The 27356-nt window shown below is 45.1% G+C and overlaps 1 long non-coding RNA gene across 1 annotated transcript in view; it reads right to left on the bottom strand.

Annotated features, from left to right (window-relative positions):
* Nucleotides 1-4889: 4889 nt before the first annotated feature.
* The window catches only part of LOC133616241 (uncharacterized), a 45835-nt gene continuing 23368 nt past the window's right edge, over nt 4890-27356 (bottom strand). Inside the window, exon 3 of the long non-coding RNA XR_009816851.1 lies at nt 4890-5244. This is a non-coding gene — a long non-coding RNA (uncharacterized lncRNA). The remainder of the gene's footprint in view (nt 5245-27356) is intronic.

Raw genomic sequence — 27356 nt, 5'->3', positions numbered from 1 at the left:
GAGAGAGTTGTTTTGGGTTGGTGCACTACTTGTAAGTGTATCTTGTGTTTTTTATGTTTATTTAATTAAAAAAAGAAAGAAAAAAAAAATTATTTCTTGTGCGGCCCGATACCAATCGATCCACGGACCAGTACCGGGCCGCGGCCCGGTGGTTGGGGACCGCTGAGGTAAACAACCAACAGTATGTCAGAAAGCTAGCTAAAACGGTACACATATTCATAATATAGTATACATTTTAACTGACCTTTATTTTACTATTTTTGTCTTTTTTTAGGTGGCTAAAATACGCGGTGCTGCTGACCGCCGTCTAACGTTACGTGTGATATATTGACTAACGTAACTCTGCTTAAAAAAAATCACTGAACAAAAAGTATGAATAAGGTAGTGAACTGCAACAGATTCCCGTGTTTGCAATAACGTTATAACGTTAGCAGTGAGTTTACAGCCTCACTGATTTAACTACACAGCAAATAAAAGTCACGTTACTTAGCCAATAAACGTTATCTTACATTCAAAACTTACCGTTCTTTGTGCAACTTCAAATGCCGGACGGAGTTGGAAGTTGTTGCCTCTCCATCAGTAATTTTCGAACCGCATGTGTTGCATACTGCAAACCGTTTTGTGTTGACCACCTCGTAATTTTTATACCCAAACGAAATTATTTTAGGTATCATTGTTTGTTCACTGGCATGTGGTTTGGACATGTCTTCTTCGTTGGTTGTCCTGCAATTTGATTGGATGAATGCTGTGTGATGAAAACAAAGTAGATCTAATTTGATTGGCTGTTGTACTGAGACCACACCAGCTGACACACGCAACGCTGATAGACATACACAATGAAAAATACGGAGCGCTCCCGAATAACTTTTTCATGTTTGGGTTTTGGCGAAAGTAGCAAGTCATGTCAAGTCATGTCAATTCAAAAGGCTCAAGTCCAAGTGAAGTCACAAGTCATTGATGTTGAAGTCTAAGTCGAGTTGCAAGTCTTTTTACATTTTGTCAAGTCGAGTCTAAAGTCATCAAATTCATGACTCGAGTCTGACTCGAGTCCAAGTCATGTGACTCGAGTCCACACCTCTGCTAAATAATATAGTGACTGAAACAGACAAAGTAATGTGTAAATAATGTAAGTAATCAGATGAACCATCTGTGGATGTGAAGTGAACACCAGTAAGGTTGTAAATACTGTAAAGAGTAGGCTAACCCATGTTGTTCCTGTGGATGTGAACACAAGTGGTAATTACTGTCGTGACTGAATAACATAGTGACTGAAACAGACAAAGTAATGTGTAAATAATGTCAATAACTAGATGAACCATCTGTGGATGTGAAGTGAATACTGTATAGAGTAGGCTAACCCATGTTATTCCTGTGGATGCGAACACAAGTGATAATTACTGTAGTGACTAAATAATATAGTGACTGAAACAGACAAAGTAATGTGTAAATAATGTAAGTAACCAGATGAACCATCTGTGGATGTGAAGTGAACACTAGTAAGGTTGTAAATACTGTATGGAGTAGGCTAACCCATGTGGTTCCTGTGGATGCGAACACAAGTGGTAATTACTGTAGTGACTAAATAACATTGTGACTGAAACAGACAAAGTAATGTGTAAATAGTGTCAATAACTAGATGAACCATCTGTGGATGTGAAGTGAACACCAGTAAGGTTGTAAATACTGTAAAGAGTAGGCTAACCCATGTTGTTCCTGTGGATGCGAACACAAGTGGTAATTGCTGTAGTGACTAAATAACAAAGTGACTGAAACAGACAAAGTAATGTGTAAATAATGTCAATAACCAGATGAACCATCTGTGGATGTGAAGTGAACACTAGTAAGGTTGTAAATACTGTATGGAGTAGGCTAACCCATGTTGTTCCTGTGGATGTGAACACAGGTTGTAATTACTGTAGTGACTGAATAACATTGTGACTGAAACAGACATAGTGATTCAGTTGGATGAATGGGGTACGTATTTATATCAACTCCGTTGATCATTTTTCAACACTAAAACATCTTTAAATGGTGCTTTTTTGGTTTGTTTAACCTGAGAAGAATGTAACATAAAACATCCGTATGTGTGTACACAAGTCTACATTAAACATGTGATCAAAACTCATTATTCATATATTGCAATTATCGCGATTATTTGGCACACTTTAAAGAAGTTATTGGTATCGGTCTGGAAAAAACAGGAAGTTATCAGTATCTGCGTATAAAAAAAACATGCATGTTTTTTTGTGTTCTATGGATAGTTTGTGTTTGAAATGTGCGCTTTGCTGCAGAAAAGCAGGACCAGTGGAAGAGTTGAGGCGAAGAACGTGCTCCTTCATGTCAGAGATTGCACCCCGAGCGCTAATGCATTCGGCTTGTTCTCGCCACAACACAAACATGTTGTGCGCCGGTTGTGTTTCTCCCTCCGCCCTGCAAAAAAGGCACACATAAAACCCTTTCTTCTGCGGAGGCGCGAACACGACGGTGATGTTGACCTGGGTTGTGATCCAGTAGAGCACACGAACGCAGCTAATGTGCACTAAAAGGTTTTTGTAGCGTGGAACGTTTGCCCCGCATCGACGTTGAGCAAAGGCAACAATGGCGTGTAAATTATGCGCTGGCATGGAAGGTGCGCGCCTCCCGCGTTGTTGCACTCTCGGCCTTTTTTTGCATTTCCACGCGAGCGTGTCGGCCTGAGACGCAGCGCTTTATTCCCTCCGTTAATTCGACGGTAAAGATGGTGATTTGAATGAAGCGACGTCGTAAAAGGCCTACGCTTGAGGTCGTGATCCTGTTAAGCATTCCATGCTCAGCTTTAAAAAAATATATATATGCAGTGTGTTTGCATCTTGCCAGATTTTGTATTCTGTAGGAATACAGCATTTGTATTTGAGGAGGGGCGGCGTGGTCTGTGGGCCTGCCGCGGAGCGGGGTGTGTAAGGATCGGCCTCGAAGTCAGCGACAGGTGAGTAGATTACCCAGCTGGGGCTTGTTATCTAATCACCTGTCGCCCTTATTAGCAGCAGCCGGAGCGAGACACGTTGTTGGGAGTTGGGGAGAGAGAGAGACACACGCACAGAGCGAGAAGGCAGAGACACGCCGGACTGAAAAGTCCTCAAAATATATACTGCTCAATTGCTCTGTATATTGCTATTCTGAATGTTGCTGGGTCGGGTTTGGTTTTGTAATTGGATTGCATTATTATGGTATTGTTGTGTATTGAGGGTGTGCTCTAACTATCGTGGGATCACACTCCTCAGCCTTCCCGGTAAGGTCTATTCAGGTGTACTGGAGAGGAGGCTACGCCGGATAGTCGAACCTCGGATTCAGGAGGAACAGTGTGGTTTTCGTCCTGGTCGTGGAACTGTGGACCAGCTCTATACTCTCGGCAGGGTCCTTGAGGGTGCATGGGAGTTTGCCCAACCAGTCTACATGTGTTTTGTGGACTTGGAGAAGGCATTCGACCGTGTCCCTCGGGAAGTCCTGTGGGGAGTGCTCAGAGAGTATGGGGTATCGGACTGTCTGATTGTGGCAGTCCGCTCCCTGTATGCTCAGTGCCAGAGCTTGGTCCGCATTGCCGGCAGTAAGTCGGACACGTTTCCAGTGAGGGTTGGACTCCGCCAAGGCTGCCCTTTGTCACCGATTCTGTTCATAACTTTTATGGACAGAATTTCTAGGCGCAGTCAAGGCGTTGAAGGGATCTGGTTTGGTGGCTGCAGGATTAGGTCTCTGCTTTTTGCAGATGATGTGGTCCTGATGGCTTCATCTGGCCAGGATCTTCAGCTCTCACTGGATCGGTTCGCAGCCGAGTGTGAAGCGACTGGGATGAGAATCAGCACCTCCAAGTCCGAGTCCATGGTTCTCGCCCGGAAAAGGGTGGAGTGCCATCTCCGGGTTGGGGAGGAGATCTTGCCCCAAGTGGAGGAGTTCAAGTACCTCGGAGTCTTGTTCACGAGTGAGGGAAGAGTGGATCGTGAGATCGACAGGCGGATCGGTGCGGCGTCTTCAGTAATGCGGACGCTGTATCGATCCGTTGTGGTGAAGAAGGAGCTGAGCCGGAAGGCAAAGCTCTCAATTTACCGGTCGATCTATGTTCCCATCCTCACCTATGGTCATGAGCTTTGGGTTATGACCGAAAGGACAAGATCACGGGTACAAGCGGCCGAAATGAGTTTCCTCCGCCGGGTGGCGGGGCTCTCCCTTAGAGATAGGGTGAGAAGCTCTGTCATTCGGGGGGAGCTCAAAGTAAAGCCGCTGCTCCTCCACATCGAGAGGAGCCAGATGAGGTGGTTCGGGCATCTGGTCAGGATGCCACCCGAACGCCTCCCTAGGGAGGTGTTTAGGGCACGTCCGACCGGTAGGAGGCCGCGGGGAAGACCCAGGACACGTTGGGAAGACTATGTCTCCCGGCTGGCCTGGGAACGCCTCGGGGTCCCACAGGAAGAGCTGGACGAAGTGGCTGGGGAGAGGGAAGTCTGGGCTTCCCTGCTTAGGCTGCTGCCCCCGCGACCCGACCTCGGATAAGCGGAAGAAGATGGATGGATGGATGGATGGATGTTGTGTATTGTTTTGTTTGATTGCTTAATAAATTCTTCAATAAAAAAAAAAAAAAAAATAAAAAATAAAAAAAATATATATATATATATATATATATATATATATATATATATTTACTGCTGAAAAGCAAACAAGACTTGTGCATGTCAATAAAAGACTGGCTCAAACCTGTACACGGAGCTCACGAAAGATCTATCGGACTCAGGAGAACCCTCATAGCAGAGAAACTTTCACAGTATTCCTGCTGTAGGAGCACTTGCAGTCAAAGGAGGAGCTACACTTCCATGTTTAGATAACAGTTTCAAGCGTTAATAACACAAAATGTGGATTTTTAAGTGTTGCGTGCGGTGGAGAAGAAGACGGCACTGAGGCAGGGACGTCCTTTAGCCTGAGGCGTATTTATTAATATAATAAAATTATTTGTGTGATACACCCAAACATGTATGGTTTGACTATGTGGTGCGTCTAGCTGGAGTGTTTTACCGTACAATGTTGAAGGTGCGTGTTGTGAGAGGTGCGGAAGTCCAGAAGTGGCAAGGCAGTCTCGGAGGTCCGTGGTCAGGGGCAGGAGCGAGGCGTCAGAGTCCGTGTCCAAGCGTGAGGTCGAGATCCGGGGAGACAGCAAGAACACCAGAGGGAATCCGGGAAGACGAGACACACAGCTGGAATCCAGGGAATGAAGAGGAACTGCAGGGTGACGACACAGGACAGGATACAATAAAGCACAAAGGAGGGGAAACACAAGAGAGCAAGGCAGCACATCTGCGAGGAGAGCTAGCGACGTGTAGGGCTTACTGTACGGGAGGGTAGCTACGTTCTGGCACTGGAACGCGGGACACGCTGGCTTATGAAGGACGTGGAGCTCTCATCAGCAGCAGGTGTGCTGACTGCTGATTGCAGGGGAGGAACGCCCGTGGGCGTGTCCAGAGGCTTGAGCCGTACCAGTTAGGATAATGCTTTGATTGTCAAAGATGTTTGCTAATGTAATCTGTGATATTTCTACCTAAATAAATATGTAGCCCCACTAAGGACTGTTTTCGCTGCTGGACTCGAGAAAGAGGTTCCGCAGCCTCCGTAGCAGAACCTCCAGGTTCTGTAACAGCTTATTCCCTCAGGCCATAAGACTCTTGAACGCATCACAATTATCCAGAACGTAACCTTCTGTTGATGTCCCGTATGCGATCGTTAGCTCTTTGCTCTCTGTGCTTTCTTCCCCGTGCTTGATTTGTCCCCCGTCTTCTCCCTTGTGCCCGCAGTGTTTTCCTCCCGTTGCCTTGGATTCGAGCTGTGCGTCTCGCTTCCTTGGACCCCACCCCTGGATCTCGACAGCCTCCCTTGATCCTCCACCCCCGCTCTGGACACGGACCTCTTGACGCCTCTCTCTGCCGCACGGACCTCGCTTGGATCACGGACCCCTTTTGTCAGATTCACGGGAAAATGGCATCTGACGGAACGCTGACACTGAGCCCTAATGATCATCAACGAGCTTTTTGCGGCAAACAAATCGCCGACATTTGACTCTGCGGCAGCCAGCTGTCAAAAAGACACCGTTGACTCCCTCGGGGTGTTTGCAGCTAGAACAAGGTCTTGTCTAGCTAAAGTCAGGAGCCACTTTTTTTTTTTTTTTTTTTTTACAGGTTGTCCCACTTTCGACTTCCATTGAGAAATACTTCAATATGTTGTGGAGCAACAATCACTTCATATTGTTAAAATCTTGATCCGTCTCTTTGCCATACCTGCCAACAACTACGGTTCTCCCGTAATGAGTACGGTTTTTGGTTATCCAGTGGTAAAAACTACGGTTTTCCATTAAAAACTGATTAACTTAAAAATCAAAGGTACGTAGCGAAGCAGGAGACAAAATATACGGGAAACATCAATAATGACTGGTTGGTTTACGTATAAGAACATCCATGATTGGTTGGTGGGTTTACTATGATGAGTCACGATTGGTTAAGATTAGGGTAAAACATTACGGCCAGTGGCTGTGAAGTGAACACTAGTAAGGTTCTAAATACTGTATAGAGAACCCATGTGGTTCCTGTGGATGCGAACACAAGTGGTAACTACTGTAGTGATTAAATAACATAGTTACTGAAACAGAGAAAGTAATGTATGAATAATGTCAATAACTAGATGAACCATCTGTAGCTGTGAAGTGAACACTAGTAAGGTTGTAAATACTGTATAGAGTAGGCTAACCCATGTGGTTCCTGTGGATGTGAACACGTTGTAAATACTGTAGTGATTAAATAACATAGTGACTGAAACAGACAAAGTAATGTGTAAATAATGTAAATAATTATATGAACCATCTGTGGATGTGAAGTGAACACTAGTAAGGTTGTAAATACTGTATAGAGTAGACTAACCCATGTTGGTCCTGTGGATCTGAACACAAGTTGTAATTACTGTAGTGACTAAATAAAATAGTGACTGAAACAGACGGACCCCTTTTGCCTATAGCCCCTTTGGATTTGTCTGCTTCCTCATCCAACAATTATGGTAATACTCCTCAGCTCATGATTCATACACATAGTCTTACACCATACACACTCTTGAATTTTGTCACACACCATTCTCTAGTTAATGTATTAGTATTGTTTCATTATTATATGTATTATATTGTGTGTATATATATAATAAATCATAGAGCGACATCGCCCCCCTTGTGGTTCTGTGCCGTCACAAATCCTCCTCCAACCATAACACGGACTCTAGGAAGTGGAATCCGGAGACGACGTCACGGTCCTTTCAAACTTTACAAGCCAACTTAACAGGCTCTCGCTGATTCGGCTGGCAAACACATGCTAATATTTATTTGCAGCTCATTTCTTTCATTTGGACCCAAGAGCAGGGCTGTTTGGCTTTTATTTGGGGCTTTAATGCGCGAGGCGGCGTTGTCGGTGGCGGCGCCAAGTGACACCGTGCTTGAGTGGAGAGAGAGAGATTCCCTGTGATGCCGGGGTAAAAAAAAACCCATTATTTGTGTTTATCACTGGAGAATGTCACACATTGCAGCACTTAGGCAGAGCAGCAGATGGTCAAACACACTCCGTGGCCTGGAGGAGCGTTCACACTCCACTGACGACACTCTGCTAAACAAACAGTGGACGGCCATGTTCCAACGTACCGGAGACAACAGCCTGTCCACTTCATGGAGCGATGTCGGAGTTAATATCGTTATTGATCGCTGCATCTTCCTTCTTCACCTGTCCTAGGCTGGTTTTTCATTTCCTGTGTGCTGATCAATACAGGAGTAATAATGTAGGCTTGGTCTGTCAGAGGTCTTCTTTTGACCACACTGTAGTCCCTCAAATTACTAACATGTTGACGTAATTGTCTCTCAACCCTTTGTTACGCTTTAGGACGCAAATCTTTGTTTCAGTTACGGGTTTGTTGTGTGCCTCCGCCATCGAGAAGTGGAAGAACACAAACAGGAAGAAAAACAACAAGAGGAACAAAAAGAACAAGAACATGAACATGGAGAAAAACAACACGAGGATCAAAAAGAACAACGTTTTGAATAGTAATAAGGACAACAAGGAGAACAGGAAGAACAAGACTATAAACATGAAGTAAAATGAGAAAAATACTAAAATGAGAAGAACATGAACATGAAGAAAAACAACAGGAAGAACAAAAGGAACAAGAACAAGAGCATAAAGACAAACAACGGGAACAACAACATGGACATGAAGGAAAAACAAGAACAAAGAGAACATGAACATGAAGAAAAACAAAAAGAAGAACAAAAAGAACACGAACATGAAGAAAAACAACAAGAAGAACAAAAAGAACATGAACATGAAGAAAAACAAGAAGAAGAACAAAAAGAACATGAACATGAAGAAAAACAACAAGAAGAACAAAAAGAACATGGACATGAAGAAAAACAACAAGAAGAACAAAAAGAACATGAACATGAAGAAAAACAACAAGAAGAACAAAAAGAACATGGACATGAAGAAAAACAACAAGAAGAACAAAAAGAACATGAACATGAAGAAAAACAACAAGAAGAACAAAAAGAACATGGACATGAAGAAAAACAACAAGAAGATCAAAAAGAACATGAACATGAAGAAAAACAAGAAGAAGAACAAAAAGAACATGAACATGAAGAAAAACAACAAGAAGAACAAAAAGAACATGGACATGAAGAAAAACAACAAGAAGATCAAAAAGAACATGGACATGAAGAAAAACAACAAGAAGATCAAAAAGAACATGGACATGAAGAAAAACAACAAGAGGAACAAAAATAACAAGAACATGAACATGAAGAAAAACAACAAGAGGCACAAAAATAACAATATCATGAACATGAAGAAAAACAAGTACAAAAATAACATGAGCATGAAGAAAAACAAGAGGAACAAAAAGAACAAGAACATGAACATGAAGACAAACAACAGGAACAAAAAGAACAAGAACATGAACATGGAGAAAAACAACACGAGGATCAAAAAGAACAACGTTTTGAATAGTAATAAGAACAACAAGGAGAACAGGAAGAACATGAAGTAAAATGAGAAAAATACTAAAATTACAAGAACATGAACATGAAGAAAAACAACAGGAAGAACAAAAGGAACAAGAACATGAGCATAAAGACAAACAACGGGAACAACAACATGGACATGAAGGAAAAACAAGAACAAAGAGAACATGAACATGAAAAAAAACAACAAGAAGAACAAAAAGAACATGAACATGAAGAAAAACAACAAGAAGAACAAAAAGAACATGAATATGAAGAAAAACAACAAGAGGAACAAAAATAACAAGAACATGAACATGAGGAAAAACAACAAGAGGCACAAAAATAACAATATCATGAACATGAAGAAAAACAAGTACAAAAATAACATGAGCATGAAGAAAAACAAGAGGAACAAAAAGAACAAGAACATGAACATGAAGACAAACAACAGGAACAGCAACATGAACATGAAGAAAAACAAGAACAAAAAGAACATGAACACGAAAAACAACAACAACAACATGAATAAAAACAAGAGGAACAAAAAGAACAAGAACATGAACAAAAAGAAAAACAACAACAAAAACAACAAGACTATAACTATGAAGAAAAACAAAAACAACATGTACATGAAGAAAAACAAGAAGAACAAAAACAAAAGAACATGAACATGAAGAAAAAATAAGAACAAAAGAAAAAGAATAGATACGTGAACAAAAACAAGAGGAACAAAAAGAACAAGAACATGAACATGAACATGAAGAAAAATAACAAGAGGAACAAAATGAACAAGAACATGAAGAAACAATGCATTAGACTGTTACATCCACATTGCATTTAACTGTTACATCCTCAGTGCATTAGACTGTTACACCCACAGCGCATTAGACTGTTACATCCTCAGTGCATTAGACTGTTACATCCTCAGTGCATTAGACTGTTATATCCACAGCGCATTAGACTGTTACATCCTCAGTGCATTAGACTGTTACATCCTCAGTGCATTAGACTGTTACACCCACAGCGAATTAAATTGTTACATCCTCAGTGCATTAGACTGTTATATCCACAGCGCATTAGACTGTTACATCCTCAGTGCATTAGACTGTTACATCCTCAGTGCATTAGACTGTTGCACCCACAGTGCATTAGACTGTTACATCCTCAGTGCATTAGACTGTTGCACCCACAGTGCATTAGACTGTTACACTCACAGTGCATTAGACTGTTGCACCCACAGTGCATTAGACTGTTACATCCTCAGTGCATTAGACTGTTACACCCACAGCGCACTAGACTGTTACTTCCTCAGTGCATTAGACTGTTACATCCTCAGTGCATTAGACTGTTACATCCTCAGTGCATTAGACTGTTGCACCCACAGTGCATTAGACTGTTACACTCACAGTGCATTAGACTGTTACACCCACAGTGCATTAGACTGTTACATCCTCAGTGCATTAGACTGTTACACCCACAGCGCACTAGACTGTTACTTCCTCAGTGCATTAGACTGTTACATCCTCAGTGCATTAGACTGTTACACCCACAGCGCACTAGACTGTTACTTCCTCAGTGCATTAGACTGTTACACCCACAGTGTATTAGATTGTTACACCCACAGTGCATTAGACTGTTACATCCTCAGTGCATTAGACTGTTACACCCACAATGCATTAGATATTGTTTATAATGGTTACTGTGCAATATGTTGTATTCATCACTCATGTTTAGTTGTATTACATTTGATCTCAACTACAACCACATTATTTCTACGTTGTGTGTTGAATAAAAGTCTGTCTTATCTGCATGTAATTATTATTTTGCTGACTTAACACAATCGTGCTCGTACTTTGCATCGACTGTTGCTAATATTAGCACCTTTGCCTGCTAATGAACAATTATCTGCGGCTAATGAGCAGGAAGTGAGCGAGTGGACCAGTTAAATTATTCAATTGGACAAACAGACTGCGACCCAGCGTTTCTTTATCTGAGATAAACATGGTGGTTCTAGGAGAAATACAGAGATTCTTAGAGGAACATAGAGGTTCTAGGAGGAATATGTTGTTTCTTAGAGGATCATGGTGGTATTGCAGAAACATAGTGGTTCTTACAGGAATATGGTGGTTCTAGGAGGAACATGGGGGTTCTAGAGAAACATGGTGGTTCTTGGAGGAACATGGGGTTTCGGAGAAACATAGTGGTTCTAAGAGGAACATGGTACTTCTTAGAGGAACATGGTGCTTCTAGAGAAACATGGTGGTTCTAAGAGGATAATGTTGGTTCGAGGAGGAACATGGTGGTTCTAAGAGGATAATGTTGGTTCGAGGAGGAACATGGTGGTTCTAAGAAGATTATGTTGGTTCGAGGAAAAACATGGTGGTTCTAGAGAAACATGGTGGTTCTAGGAGGAACATGGCGGTTCTAAGAGGAACATGGCTGTTTTAAGAGGAACATTGTGTTTCTTAGAGAATCATGGTGGTTCTACAGAAACATAGTGGTTTTTAGAGGAATATGGTGGTTCTAGGAGGAACATGGTACTAGAGAAATATGGTGGTTCTTGGAGGAACATGGTGGTTCGAGAGAAACATAGTGGTTCTAAGAGGAACATGGTAATTCTTAGAGGAACATGGTGGTTCTAGAGAAACATGGTAGTTCTAAGAGGAGTATGTTGGTTCTTAGAGGAACATGGTGGTTCTAGAGAAACATGGTGGTTCTAAGAGGAACATGGTGGTTCTAAGAGGAACATGGAGGTTTTTAGAGGGACATGGCAATTCTAAGAGGAACATGGCTGTTTTAAGAGGAACATGGTGTTTCTTAGAGGATCACGGTGGTTCTACAGAAACATAGTGGTTTTTAGAGGAATATGGTGGTTCTAGGAGGAACATGGTGGTACTAGAGAAATATGGTGGTTCTTGGAGGAACATGGTGGTTCGAGAGAAACATAGTGGTTCTAAGAGGAACATGATAATTCTTAGAGGAACATGGTGGTTCTAGAGAAACATGGTAGTTCTAAGAGGAGTATGTTGGTTCTTAGAGGGACATGGTGGGTCTAAGAGGAACATGGTGGTTCTAAGAGGAACATGGTGGTTTTTAGAGGGACATGGCGGTTCTAAGAGGAACATGGCTGTTTTAAGAGGAACATGGTGTTTCTTAGAGAATCATGGTGGTTCTACAGAAACATAGTGGTTTTTAGAGGAATATGGCGGTTCTAGGAAGAACATGGTGGTACTAGAGAAATATGGTGGTTCTTGGAGGAACATGGTGGTTCGAGAGAAACATAGTGGTTCTAAGAGGAACATGATAATTCTTAGAGGAACATGGTGGTTCTAGAGAAACATGGTAGTTCTAAGAGGAGTATGTTGGTTCTTAGAAGAACATGGTGGTTCTAGAGAAACATGGTAGTTCTAAGAGGAGTATGTTGGTTCTTAGAGGAACATGGTGGTTCTAGAGAAACATGGTGGTTCTAAGAGGAACATGGTGGTTTTTAGAGGGACATGGCAATTCTAAGAGGAACATGGCTGTTTTAAGAGGAACATGGTGTTTCTCAGAGGATCACGGTGGTTCTACAGAAACATAGTGGTTTTTAGAGGAATGTGGCGGTTCTAGGAGGAACATGGTGGTACTAGAGAAATATGGTGGTTCTTGGAGGAACATGGTGGTTCGAGAGAAACATAGTGGTTCTAAGAGGAACATGGTAATTCTTAGAGGAACATGGTGGTTCTTAGAGGATCATTGTGGTTCTACAGAAACATAGTGGTTTTTAAAGGAATATGGTGGTTCCAGGAGGAATATGGTGGTTCTAGAGAAACATGGTGGTTCTTGGAGGAACATTGTGGTTTGAGAGAAACATAGTGGTTCTAAGAGGATTATGTTGGTTCGAGGAAAAACAAGGTGGTTCTAGAGAAACATGGTGGTTCTAAGAGGAACATGGTGGTTCTAAGAGGAACATGGTGGTTTTTAGAGGGACATGGCAATTCTAAGAGGAACATGGCTGTTTTAAGAGGAACATGGTGTTTCTTAGAGGATCACGGTGGTTCTACAGAAACATAGTGGTTTTTAGAGGAATATGGTGGTTCTAGGAGGAACATGGTGGTACTAGAGAAATATGGTGGTTCTTGGAGGAACATGGTGGTTCGAGAGAAACATAGTGGTTCTAAGAGGAACATGGTAATTCTTAGAGGAACATGGTGGTTCTTAGAGGATCATGGTGGTTCTACAGAAACATAGTGTTTTTTAGAGGAATATGGTGGTTCTAGGAGGAATATGGTGGTTCTAGAGAAACATGGTGGTTCTTGGAGGAACATTGTGGTTTGAGAGAAACATAGTGGTTCTAAGAGGAACATGGTAATTCTTAAAGGAACATGGTGGTTCTTAGAGGAACCACCATGTTCCTCTAAGAATTCGGTTCTAAGAAGAACATGGTGGTTTTTAGTGGGACATGGCGGTTCTAAGAGGAACACGGTGTTTCTTAGAGGATCATGGTGGTGCTACAGAAACATAGTAGTGCTTAGAGGAATGTGGTGGTTCTAGGAGGAACATGGTGGTTCTAGAGAAACATGGTGGTTCTTGGAGGAACATGATGGTTCGAGAGAAACATAGTGGTTCTAAGAGGAACATAGTAATTCTTAGAGGAACATGATGGTTCTTAGAGGAACATGGTGGTTCTAGAGAAACATGGTGGTTCTAAGAGGATAATGTTGGTTCGAGGAGGAACATGGTGCGTCTAGAGAAACATGGTGTTTCTAAGAGGAACATGGCGGTTCTGAGAGGAACATGGCTGTTTTAAGAGGAACATGGTGGTTCTAAGAGGGACATGGTGGTTCTAGGAGGGACACGATGGGTCTTAGTGGAACATGGAGGTTCTTAGAAGAACATGGTGGTTCTTAGCAGAACATGTCGGTTTAGGAGGAACGTGGTGGTTCTACGAGGAACATGGCTGTACTAAGAGGAACATGGTGGTTCTTAGAAGAACATGGTGGTTCTAGGAGGGACATGGTGGTTCAAAGAGGAACATGGTGGTTCTAGGAAGGACATGGTGGTTCTAAGAGGGACATACAGTAGTTGTTCTAAGAGGGACATGGTGGTTCAACTTCAGCATGAATAAGATCATCTCTGTAAATACTGGATCTCTCTCTCGATGAACTGCACTCATTGCCTGTGGGAGAGTGTTAGTGGGCTTCTTCCACACCACACTCCTCCAAGCACTGCCCGATCCCATATTGATATCATCAAAATAAAGTGAACTTGCACGTAAAATATGTGATATCATGTACGATACAAGCAGTCCTACAGAGAGTTTACTTGTGTGTGATACTTTGTGTGGTACGAGAATACCTGCAGAGTGTTTCCTTGTGTGTGATATCATATGCAATACAAGCAGTCCTGCAGCGTGTTTACTTGTGTGTGATATCATGTGCAATACAAGCAGTCCTGCAGCGTGTTTGTATGTGATATCATGTGCGATACAAGCAGCCCTGCAGCGTGTTTGTATGTGATATCATGTGCGATACAGGAAGTCCTGCAGTGTGTTTACTAGTGTGTGATATCATGTGCGATACAAGCAGTCCTGCAAAATGTTTACTTGTGTGTAATATCACGTGCGATACAAACAGTCCTGCAGTGTGTTTACTTGTGTATGATATCACATGCGATACAGGCAGTCCTGCAGCTTGTTTACTTGTGTGTGATATCATGTGCAATACAAGCAGTCCTGCAACGTGTTTGTGTGTGATATCATGTGCGATACAAGCAATCCTGCAGTGTGTTTACTTGTGTGTGGTATCATGTGCGATACAAGCAGTCCTGCAGCTTGTTTAATTGTGTGTGATATCATGTGCAATACAAGCAGACCTGTGGAGTGTTTACTTGTGTGTGATATCATGCATGAGGCGAGCAGTACTGCTGAGTGTTTACTTGCGTGTGTGCTATCATGTGCGATACAAGCAGTCGTGCAGCGTGTTTACTAGTGTGTGATATCATACGCGATACAAGCAGTCCTGCAGCGTGTTTACTTGTGTGTGATATCATGTGCGATACAAGCAGTCCTGCAGCATGTTTACTTGTGTGTGATATCATGTGCGATACAAGCAGTCCTGCAGCGTGTTTACTAGTGTGTGATATCATACGCGATACAAGCAGTCCTGCAGCGTGTTTACTTGTGTGTGATATCATGTGCGATACAAGCAGTCCTGCAGCATGTTTACTTGTGTGTGATATCATGTGCGATACAAGCAGTCCTGCAGCTTGTTTACTTGTGTGTGATATCATGTGCAATACAAGCAGTCCTGTGGAGTGTTTACTTGTGTGTGATATCATGCATGATGCAAGCAGTCCTGCAGAGTGTTTACGTGTGTGTGTGTGTGCTATCATGTGCCATACAAGCAATCCTGCAGCGTGTTTGTATGTGATATCATGTGCGATACAAGCAGTCCTGCAGAGTGTTTACTTGTGTGTGATATAATGTGCAATACAAGCAGTCCTGCAGCGTGTTTACTTGTGTGTGATATCATGTGCGATACAAGCAGTCCTGCAGCGTGTTTGTGTGTGATATCATGTGCGATACAAGCAGTCCCTCAAAATGTTTACTTGTGTGTGATATCATGTGCGATACAAGCAGTCCTGCAGCGTGTTTACTTGTGTGTGATATCATGTGCGATACAAGCAGTCCCTCAAAATGTTTACTTGTGTGTGATATCATGTGCGGTACAAGCAGTTCTGCAGCGTGTTTACTTGTGTGTGATATCATGTGCAATACAAGTAGTCCTGCAGCATGTTTACTTGTGTGTGATATCATGTGCGATACAAGCAGTCCTGCAGCGTGTTTGTGTGTGATATCATGTGCGATACAAGCAGTCCCTCAAAATGTTTACTTGTGTGTGATATCATGTGCGATACAAGCAGTCCTGCAGCGTGTTTACTTGTGTGTGATATCATGTGCGATACAAGCAGTCCCTCAAAATGTTTACTTGTGTGTGATATCATGTGCGGTACAAGCAGTTCTGCAGCGTGTTTACTTGTGTGTGATATCATGTGCAATACAAGTAGTCCTGCAGCATGTTTACTTGTGTGTGCTGTCATGTGCGATACAAGCAGTCCTGCAGCTTGTTTACTTGTGTGTGATATCATGTGCAATACAAGCAGTCCTGTGGAGTGTTTACTTGTGTGTGATATCATGCATGATGCAAGCAGTCCTGCAGAGTGTTTACGTGTGTGTGTGTGTGCTATCATGTGCCATACAAGCAATCCTGCAGTGTGTTTGTATGTGATATCATGTGCGATACAAGCAGTCCTGCAGAGTGTTTACTTGTGTGTGATATAATGTGCAATACAAGCAGTCCTGCAGCGTGTTTACTTGTGTGTGATATCATGTGCGATACAAGCAGTCCTGCAGCGTGTTTGTGTGTGATATCATGTGCGATACAAGCAGTCCCTCAAAATGTTTACTTGTGTGTGATATCATGTGCGATACAAGCAGTCCTGCAGCGTGTTTACTTGTGTGTGATATCATGTGCGATACAAGCAGTCCCTCAAAATGTTTACTTGTGTGTGATATCATGTGCGGTACAAGCAGTTCTGCAGCGTGTTTACTTGTGTGTGATATCATGTGCAATACAAGTAGTCCTGCAGCATGTTTACTTGTGTGTGCTATCATGTGCGATACAAGCAATCCTGCAGCGTGTTTGTATGTGATATCATATGCGATACAAGCAGTCCTGCAGGGTGTTTACTAGTGTGTGATATCATATGTGATACAAGCTGTCCTGCAGGGTGTTTACTAGTGTGTGATGTCATGTGCCATACAAACAGTCCTGCAGTGTGTTTGTATGTGATATCATGTGCGATAGAAGCAGTCCTGCAGGGTGTTTACTTGTGTGTGATATCATGTGCGAACAAGCAGTCCTGCAGCGTGTTTGTGTGTGATATCATGTGCGATACAAGCAATCCTGCAGGGTGTTTACTAGTGTGTGATACCATGTACGATACAAGCGGTCCTGCAAAATGTTTACTTGTGTGTGATATCACGTGCAATACAAGCAGTCCTGCAGAGTGTTTACTTGTGTATGATATCACATGCGATACAGGCAGTCCTGCAGCTTGTTTACTTGTGTGTGATATCATGTGCAATACAAGCAGTCCTGCAACGTGTTTGTGTGTGATATCATGTGCGATACAAGCAGTCTTGCAGTGTGTTTACTTGTGTGTGGTATCATGTGCGATACAAGCAGTCCTGCAGCTTGTTTAATTGTGTGTGATATCATGTGCAATACAAGCAGACCTGTGGAGTGTTTACTTGTGTGTGATATCATGCATGAGGCAAGCAGTCCTGCTGAGTGTTTACTTGCGTGTGTGCTATCATGTGCGATACAAGCAGTCCTGCAGCGTGTTTACTAGTGTGTGATATCATACGCGATACAAGCAGTCCTGCAGCGTGTTTACTTGTGTGTGATGTCATGCGCGATACAAGCAGTCCTGCAGAGCGTTACTTGTGTGTGATATCATGTGCGATACAAGCAGTCCTGCAGCTTGTTTACTTGTGTGTGATATCATGTGCAATACAAGCAGTCCTGTGGAGTGTTTACTTGTGTGTGATATCATGCATGATGCAAGCAGTCCTGCAGAGTGTTTACGTGTGTGTGTGTGTGCTATCATGTGCCATACAAGCAATCCTGCAGCGTGTTTGTATGTGATATCATGTGCGATACAAGCAGTCCTGCAGGGTGTTTACTTGTATGTGATATCATGTGCGATACAAACAGTCCTGCAAAATGTTTACTTGTGTGTGATATCACGTGCGATTTAAGCATTCCTGCAGCGTGTTTCATTGTGTGTGATATAATGCTCGATACAAGCAGTTCTGCAGCGTGTTTACTTGTGTGTGATATCATGTGCAATACAAGCAGTCCTGTGGAGTGTTTACTTGTGTGTGATATCATGCACGATGCAAGCAGTCCTACATAGTGTTTACTTGTGTGTGTGTGCTATCGTGTGCGATACAAGCAGTCCTGCAGCGTGTTTGTGTGTGATATCATGTGCGATACAAGCAGTCCTGCAGGGTGCTTACTAGTGTGTGATATCATATGTGATACAAGCTGTCCTGCAGGGTGTTTACTAGTGTGTGATAACATGTGCGAAACAAGCAATCCTGCAGCTTGTTTACTTGTGTGTGATATCATGCACGATGCAAGCAGTCCTGCATAGTGTTTACTTGTGTGTGTGTGTGCTATCATGTGCGATACAAGCAGTCCTGCAGCGTGTTTACTTGTGTGTGATATCATGTGCCATGCAAACAGTCCTGCAGTGTGTTTGTATGTGATATCATGTGCGATACAAGCAGTCCTGCAGAGTGTTTACTTGTGTATGATATCACATGCGATACAGGCAGTCCTGCAGCTTGTTTACTTGTGTGTGATATCATGTGCCATACAAACAGTCCTGCAGCGTGTTTGTCTGTGATATCATGTGCGATACAAGCAGTCCTGCAGGGTGTTTACTAGTGTGTGATAACATGTGCGATACAAGCAATCCTGCAGCTTGTTTACTTGTGTGTTATATCATGCACGATGCAAGCAGTCCTGCAGGGTGTTTACTAGTGTGTGATATAATGTGCGATACAAGCAGTCCCTCAAAATGTTTACTTGTGTGTGCTATCATGTGCGATACAAGCAGTTCTGCAGCGTGTTTACTTGTGTGTGATATCATGTGCAATACAAGTAGTCCTGCAGCATGTTTACTTGTGTGATATCATGTGCGATATAAGCAGTCCTGCAGAGTGTTTACTTGTGTGTGATATCATGTGCAATACAAGCAGTCCTGCAGCGTGTTTGTGTGTGATATCATGTGCGATGCAAGCAGTCCTGCAGCGTGTTTGTGTGTGATATCATGTGCGATGCAAGCAGTCCTGCAGCGTGTTTGTGTGTGATATCATGTGCAATACAAGCAGTCCTGCAGGGTGTTTACTTGTATGTGATATCATGTGCGATACAAGCAGTCCTGCAAAATGTTTACTTGTGTGTGATATCACATGCGATTTAAGCATTCCTGCAGCGTGTTTCATTGTGTGTGATATAATGCCCGATACAAGCAGTTCTGCAGCGTGTTTACTTGTGTGTGATATCATGTGCAATACAAGCAGTCCTGCAGAGAGTTTACTTGTGTGTGATATCATGTGCAATACAAGCAGTCCTGCAGGGTGTTTACTTGTATGTGATATGATGTGCGATACAAGCAGTCCTGCAAAATGTTTACTTGTGTGTGATATCACGTGCGATACAAGCAGTCCTGCAGCGTGTTTACTTGTGTGTGATATCATGTGCGATACAAGCAGTTGTGCAGTGTGTTTACTTATGTGTGATATCATGTGCGATACAAGCAGTCCTGCACCTTGTTTACTTGTGTGTGATATCATGTGCGATACCAGCAGTCCTGCAGCGTGTTTACTTGTGTGTGATATCATGTGCGATACAAGCAGTCCTGCAGCATGTTTACTTGTGTGTGATATCATGTGCGGTACTAGAAGTCCTGCACCATGTTTACTTGTGTGTGATGTAATGTGCGATACACGCAGTCGTGCAGTGTGTTTACTTGTGTGTGATATCATGTGCGATACAAGCAGTCCTGCAGCGTGTTTGTGTGTGATATCATGTGCGATACAAGCAGTCCTGCAGCGTGTTTGTGTGTGATATCATGTGCGATACAAACAGTCCTACAGCTTGTTTGTATGTGATATCATGTGCGATAGAAGCAGTCCTGCAGGGTGTTTACTTGTGTGTGATATCATGTGCGAACAAGCAGTCCTGCAGCGTGTTTGTGTGTGATATCATGTGCGGTACAAGCAGTCCTGCAGGGTGCTTACTAGTGTGTGATATCATATGTGATACAAGCTGTCCTGCAGGGTGTTTACTAGTGTGTGATAACATGTGCGATACAAGCAATCCTGCAGCTTGTTTACTTGTGTGTGATATCATGCACGATGCAAGCAGTCCTGCATAGTGTTTACTTGTGTGTGTGTGTGCTATCATGTGCAATACAAGCAGTCCTGCAGCGTGTTTACTTGTGTGTGATATCATGTGCCATACAAACAGTCCTGCAGTGTGTTTGTATGTGATATCATGTGCGATACAAGCAGTCCTGCCGAGTGTTTACTTGTGTATGATATCACATGCGATACAGGCAGTCCTGCAGCTTGTTTACTTGTGTGTGATATCATGTGCCATACAAGCAGTCCTGCAGCGTGTTTGTGTGTGATATCATGTGCGATACAAGCAGTCCTGCAGCGTGTTTACTTGTGTGTGATATCATGTGCCATACAAACAGTCCTGCAGTGTGTTTGTATGTGATATCATGTGCGATACAAGCAGTCCTGCAGAGTTTTTACTTGTGTATGATATCACATGCGATACAGGCAGTCCTGCAGCTTGTTTACTTGTGTGTGATATCATGTGCCATACAAGCAGTCCTGCAGCGTGTTTGTGTGTGATATCATGTGCGATACAAGCAGTCCTGCAGGGTGTTTACTAGTGTGTGATAACATGTGCGATACAAGCAATCCTGCAGCTTGTTTACTTGTGTGTGATATCATGTGCCATACAAACAGTCCTGCAGCGTGTTTGTGTGTGATATCATGTGCGATACAAGCAGTCCTGCAGGGTGTTTACTAGTGTGTGATAACATGTGCGATACAAGCAATCCTGCAGCTTGTTTACTTGTGTGTGATATCATGCACGATGCAAGCAGTCCTGCATAGTGTTTACTTGTGTGTGTGTGCTATCATGTGTGATACAAGCAGCCCTGCAGCATGTTTGTGTGTGATATCATGTGCAATACAAGCAGTCCTGCAGCTGAAACAAAGTTGTCCATCTTGCAGAGACGGACAGTGATGAGACGAGGCTGCCTCCTCCCACCTGTACATGCTCACCTTCCACCATCTGCAAGCCCCGCCCACCTGCTGTGCTCCCCCCCCCCCCCCCCCGACCATGGCTGACTCCAGCGCACTAATCACCGGCTCAATAAATCAGCGGCCCGGCAATAAGCATTACTTCCAATTAGGGCCGTTTGCTCGGTGAGGGAAAGCAGCTGACACCTTCATAAACGCTGCTTTCATTAGCGGCCATCGACCGGGTCGGGCCGACTGCGAGCGCGAGCAGCGGGAGAGAGATGAGACGGCGAAGGAGCAGTCAGACTTTCTCCTGAAAGAAAAGTGAGGGAAAAAAAACGAGATGAATTCCCTCTGCCGGGGGTGGATCTCGGGTCAGCCGTCACCAAACTGAGTTCCAGGCAATGCATCGGACTTTGTCGGAGCGTCGGTCCGACCGGTGCGGCTGGTTCTCCCGGCCGTGACGTCACGTGTCATATCATCACAAACCTCGGCACGGGTGCAGGCCGGCCAGTAACCCACAGATGGCAGTGTGGTATCACGCCGCCGTGGGCCCGACGCCACGTCCAGGACTCACACACAGGAACAGGACCGCTCCCTCACACCGGATAATGAATCTCACCGCCTGCGGGGGAAGGAGAGCTCGGGTGCGTCATCACGTGATGCGGGAGAATCCTCCTCGACCTTCCAGTATCATCAGTGAACATATAAGCGTGTAGCATCGCCACGCTCAGCACGCAGTGGACCAGCTCGGCCCACTTCCCCCGCCGGTTGGCGAGGTCTCAGTCGCTCTGGCTCCGGTGTGGCCCGTCTGTGTCGCTCCGGAGCCAGATTTGATTTTCAGTGGCAAGCTGCTGTCATTTGTTCATGTTTCATTCCCTCCAGGGCAGCTCGCACTAAGTGCGCGGTGATTAAAGGCGGATTGGGGATAATCGAACACGACCATTGAAGCGGCCGTCAGTTAGACAACGAGGACCTGGCGCCGGCGCCGGCAACAGCAGGGATGCTTTATTAGCGCGACAATGGCTTCATTACGCCGTGTGTGCGCCGTGAGTCATCTGTGCTGCACGCCGCGTGAGCACACCAGAACATGAGCAACATTTCACACGTCTAACAACTTTTCTGCAAGGAGATGTGTGATCCTCGTTTCAAGATGGGAGACCCTGAAGAGTTCTTCAAAAGACCGACTCCATGTTGGATTTCCTTTAGAAACTCTCCACAGGTTATATGTTTTTTTTTGTCAAGGAAATGATGACTAGTAGCAGTTAGACGATTTAGATCAGTATATTTCTAATCCTTTTTGTTGGCTATGTTGGCCCTGCAATGAGTTGGCCCTTGTCCCGGGTCTAGCTGCCTTGTTTGCCCAGGATCTACCTGACTTCTTTGTCAAGGGTCCACCTGCCTTCTTTATCCAGGGTCTACCAGCCTTGTTTGCCAGGGTCTACCTCCCTTCTTTGTTCAAGGTCTACCTGAGTTCTTTGTCCCCGGTCTACCCTGCCCTTATTGTCCAGGGTGTACCTATCTTCTTTGTCCAGGGTCTACCTGTCTTCTTTGTCCAGGGTCTACCCTGCCCTTATTGTCCAGGATGTACTTTTCTTCTTTGTCAAAGGTCTACCTCCCTTCTTTGTCCAGGGTCTACCTGCCTTCTTTGTCCAAGGTCTACCGGCTCTCTTTGTCCAGGGTCTACCTGACTTCTTTGTCCCCGGTCTACATTGCCCTTATTGTCCAAGGTGTACCTATCTTCTTTGTCCAGGGTCTACCTGACTTCTTTGTCCCCGGTCTACCCTGCCCTTGTTGTCCAGGGTGTACCTATCTTCTTTGTCCAGGGTGTACCTATCTTCTTTGTCCCAGGTCTACCTGCCTTCTTTATCCAGGGCTTACATGCCTTGTTTGTCAGGGTATACCCTGCCCTTATTGTCCAGGGTGTACCTGACTTCTTTGTCCAGAGTGTACCTGTCTTCTTTGTCCAGGGTGTACCTGCCTTCTTTGTCCAGGGTCTACATGCCTTCTTTGTCCAGGATTTACCTGCCCTTCTTGTCCAGGGTCTACACAGCCCTTCTTGTCCAGGGTGTACCTGACTTCCTTGTCCAGGGTCTACCTGCCTTGTTTGCCAGGGACTACCTGCCTTGGTTGCCAGGGTTTACCTGACTTATTTGTCCCGGGTCTACTCTGCCCTTATTGTCCTGGGTGTACCTGTCTTTTTTGTCCAGGGTGTACCTGCCTTGTTTGTCAGGGTCTACCCTGCCCTTATTGTCCAGGGTATACCCTGCCCTTATTGTCCAGGGTGTACCTGACTTCTTTGTCCAGAGTGTACCTGTCTTCTTTGTCCAGGGTGTACCTGCCTTCTTTGTCCAGGGTCTACATGCCTTCTTTGTCCAGGGTTTACCTGCCCTTCTTGTCCAGGGTCTACACAGCTCTTCTTGTCAAGGGTGTACCTGACTTCCTTGTCCAGGGTCTGCCTGCCTTGTTTGCCAGGGTCTACCTGCCTTGTTTGCAAGGGTTTACCTGACTTCTTTGTCCCGGGTCTACCCTGCCCTTATTGTCCTGGGTGTACCTGTCTTCTTTGTCCAGGGTGTACCTGTCTTCTTTGTCCAGGGTGTACCTGCCTTCTTTGTCCAGGGTCTACATGCCTTCTTTGTCCAGGGTTTACCTGCCCTTCTTGTCCAGGGTCTACACAGCCCTTCTTGTCCAGGGTGTACCTGACTTCCTTGTCCAGGGTCTACCTGCCTTGTTTGCCAGGGTCTACCTGCCTTGTTTGCCAGGGTTTACCTGACTTCTTTGTCCCGGGTCTACCCTACCCTTATTGTCCTGGGTGTACCTGTCTTCTTTGTCCAGAGTGTACCTGTCTTCTTTGTCCAGGGTGTACCTGCCTTCTTTGTCCAGGGTCTACATGCCTTCTTTGTCCAGGATTTACCTGCCCTTCTTGTCCAGGGTCTACACAGCCCTTCTTGTCCAGGGTGTACCTGACTTCCTTGTCCAGGGTCTACCTGCCTTGTTTGCCAGGGACTACCTGCCTTGTTTGCCAGGGTTTACCTGACTTATTTGTCCCGGGTCTACTCTGCCCTTATTGTCCACGGTGTACCTGTCTTCTTTGTCCAGGGTGTACCTGCCTTGTTTGTCAGGGTCTACCCTGCCCTTATTGTCCAGGGTATACCCTGCCCTTATTGTCCAGGGTGTACCTGACTTCTTTGTCCAGAGTGTACCTGTCTTCTTTGTCCAGGGGGTGCCTGCCTTCTTTGTCCAGGGTCTACATGCCTTCTTCGTCCAGGATTTACCTGCCCTTCTTGTCCAGGGTCTACATAGCCCTTCTTGTCCAGGGTGTACCTGACTTCCTTGTCCAGGGTCTACCTGCCTTGTTTGCCAGGGACTACCTGCCTTGTTTGCCAGGGTTTACCTGACTTCTTTGTCCCGGGTCTACCCTGCCCTTATTGTCCAGGGTGTACCTGTCTTCTTTGTCCAGGGTGTACCTGTCTTCTTTGTCCAGGGTGTACCTGTCTTCTTTGTCCAGGGTCTACCTGCCTTCTTTGTCCAGGGTCTACCTGCTTTCTTTGTCCAGGGTCTACCTGCTTTCTTTGTCCAGGGTTTACCTGCCCTTCTTGTCCAGGGTCTACATAGCCCTTCTTGTCCAGGGTGTACCTGACTTCCTTGTCCAGGGTCTACCTGCCTTGTTTGCCAGGGACTACCGGCCTTGTTTGCCAGAGTTTACCTGACTTATTTGTCCCGGGTCTATCCTGCCCTTATTGTCCACGGTGTACCTGTCTTCTTTGTCCAGGGTTTATCTGACTTCTTTGTCTAGGATCTACCTGCCTTCTTTGTCTAGGGTCTACTCTGCCCTTATTGTCCTGGGTGTACCTGTCTTTTTTGTCCAGGGTGTACCTGCCTTGTTTGTCAGGGTCTACCCTGCCCTTATTGTCCAGGGTATACCCTGCCCTTATTGTCCAGGGTGTACCTGACTTCTTTGTCCAGAGTGTACCTGTCTTCTTTGTCCAGGGTGTACCTGCCTTCTTTGTCCAGGGTCTACATGCCTTCTTTGTCCAGGGTTTACCTGCCCTTCTTGTCCAGGGTCTACACAGCTCTTCTTGTCAAGGGTGTACCTGACTTCCTTGTCCAGGGTCTGCCTGCCTTGTTTGCCAGGGTCTACCTGCCTTGTTTGCAAGGGTTTACCTGACTTCTTTGTCCCGGGTCTACCCTGCCCTTATTGTCCTGGGTGTACCTGTCTTCTTTGTCCAGGGTGTACCTGTCTTCTTTGTCCAGGGTGTACCTGCCTTCTTTGTCCAGGGTCTACATGCCTTCTTTGTCCAGGGTCTACATGCCTTCTTCGTCCAGGATTTACCTGCCCTTCTTGTCCAGGGTCTACATAGCCCTTCTTGTCCAGGGTGTACCTGACTTCCTTGTCCAGGGTCTACCTGCCTTGTTTGCCAGGGACTACCTGCCTTGTTTGCCAGGGTTTACCTGACTTCTTTGTCCCGGGTCTACCCTGCCCTTATTGTCCAGGGTGTACCTGTCTTCTTTGTCCAGGGTGTACCTGTCTTCTTTGTCCAGGGTGTACCTGTCTTCTTTGTCCAGGGTCTACCTGCCTTCTTTGTCCAGGGTCTACCTGCTTTCTTTGTCCAGGGTCTACCTGCTTTCTTTGTCCAGGGTTTACCTGCCCTTCTTGTCCAGGGTCTACATAGCCCTTCTTGTCCAGGGTGTACCTGACTTCCTTGTCCAGGGTCTACCTGCCTTGTTTGCCAGGGACTACCGGCCTTGTTTGCCAGAGTTTACCTGACTTATTTGTCCCGGGTCTATCCTGCCCTTATTGTCCACGGTGTACCTGTCTTCTTTGTCCAGGGTTTATCTGACTTCTTTGTCTAGGATCTACCTGCCTTCTTTGTCTAGGGTCTACCTGCCCTTCTTGTCCAGGGTCTACACAGTTCTTCTTGTCAAGGGTGTACCTGACTTCCTTGTCCAGGTTCTGCCTGCCTTGTTTGCCAGGGACTACCTGCCTTGTTTGCCAGGGTTTACCTGACTTATTTGTCCCGGGTCTACCCTGCCCTTATTGTCCTGGGGGTACCTGTCTTCTTTGTCCAGGGTGTACCTGTCTTCTTTGTCCAGGGTCTACCTGCCTTCTTTGTCTAGGGTCTACCTGCCTTCTTTGTCCAGGGTGTACTTGCCTTTTTTGTCCAGGGTTTACCTGCCCTTCTTGTTCAGGGTCTACACAGCCCTTCTTGTCCAGGGTGTACCTGTCTTCTTTGTCCAGGGTCTACATAGCCCTTCTTATCCAGGGTCTACCTGCCTTCTTTGTCCAGGGTCTACCTGCCTTCTTTGTCCAGGATTTACCTGCCCTTCTTGTCCAGGGTCTACATAGCCCTTCTTGTCCAGGGTGTACCTGACTTCCTTGTCCAGGGTCTACCTGCTTTGTTTGCCAGGGTTTACCTGAATTATTTGTCCCGGGTCTACCCTGCCCTTATTGTCCAGGGTGTACCTCTCTTCTTTGCCCAGGGTCTACCTGACTCCTTTGTCTAGGATCTACCTGCCATCTTTGTCCCGGGTCTACCTGCCTTGTTTGCCATGGTGTCCCTGCCTTCTTTGTCCAGGACCCTACCTTCCTTCTTTGTCCTTGGTCTACCTGCCTTTTTTTGTCCAGGGTTTACCTAGAATTACATAAAAAAACTGCACCACCCTTCCAAGTACATCCATCCAAACTGGGCCATTGAACAAATCTAGAACAAAGCAATAAATTAAGTCCATCCCAAATCTGCTACGTTTCCTTAGACTCATGTTGTAGTTTTTCAGTCGCTGTGACTTGTCCAGTCAGGTGAGGCGCGTATGAAGGCAGCTCGGGTCATATGCGTTTAAAACGGCCGGAAAACCAGCAGCTGGTCAATCGCTTCTCGGTGTTTACTTGAAAGAACTTTACAAAAGAAGTGGAAGTCTGAGTAACAATTGAAATATGTATGTGGGGGGAGGTGTGGCCAGCGCGCCTGCAGGAGCAAAAGTCACCGCCTCTGTCTATGGTGCTGAGGACGAGCACCATCGGATGGGGGCGGGGCATGAGCTGACGGCGAGACACAGCTGACCACACATCCCCGCCCCCATCCTATGGTGCTCGTCCTCAGCACCATAGACAAAAGCGGTGACCTTTGCTTCTGCAGGCGTGCTGGCCACACCTCCCCCCACAATGTAATAAGACCTTGATACTTTCAGGTAAGAGATGATGATAGGAAGATGGTCGTTTGGGTAAGAATGGTAGAACTGTATCCACCTATCCAAGTCGGGATTTTAAACCGACTTTTGTCCACCTCTACTCGGACATTGCCAGACCAAGTCATTCCGACGTTGAGTTTTTCTTCGGAGGTGTCCAGGACTGAGGTCCTGATGTCCTCCCCAGCAAACCCTGTGTCCAGATACCGAATGTGTCCACCTTCAGGACAGCCTCCAGACTTTCCCAGACTGCCA

This window comes from Nerophis lumbriciformis, linkage group LG02 (assembly GCF_033978685.3).
Source record: "Nerophis lumbriciformis linkage group LG02, RoL_Nlum_v2.1, whole genome shotgun sequence".
NCBI classification, from domain to species: Eukaryota; Metazoa; Chordata; class Actinopteri; order Syngnathiformes; family Syngnathidae; genus Nerophis; species Nerophis lumbriciformis.
The sequence above is the reverse complement of the archived record's forward strand: the minus strand, read 5'-3'. Positions and strand labels throughout refer to the sequence as shown.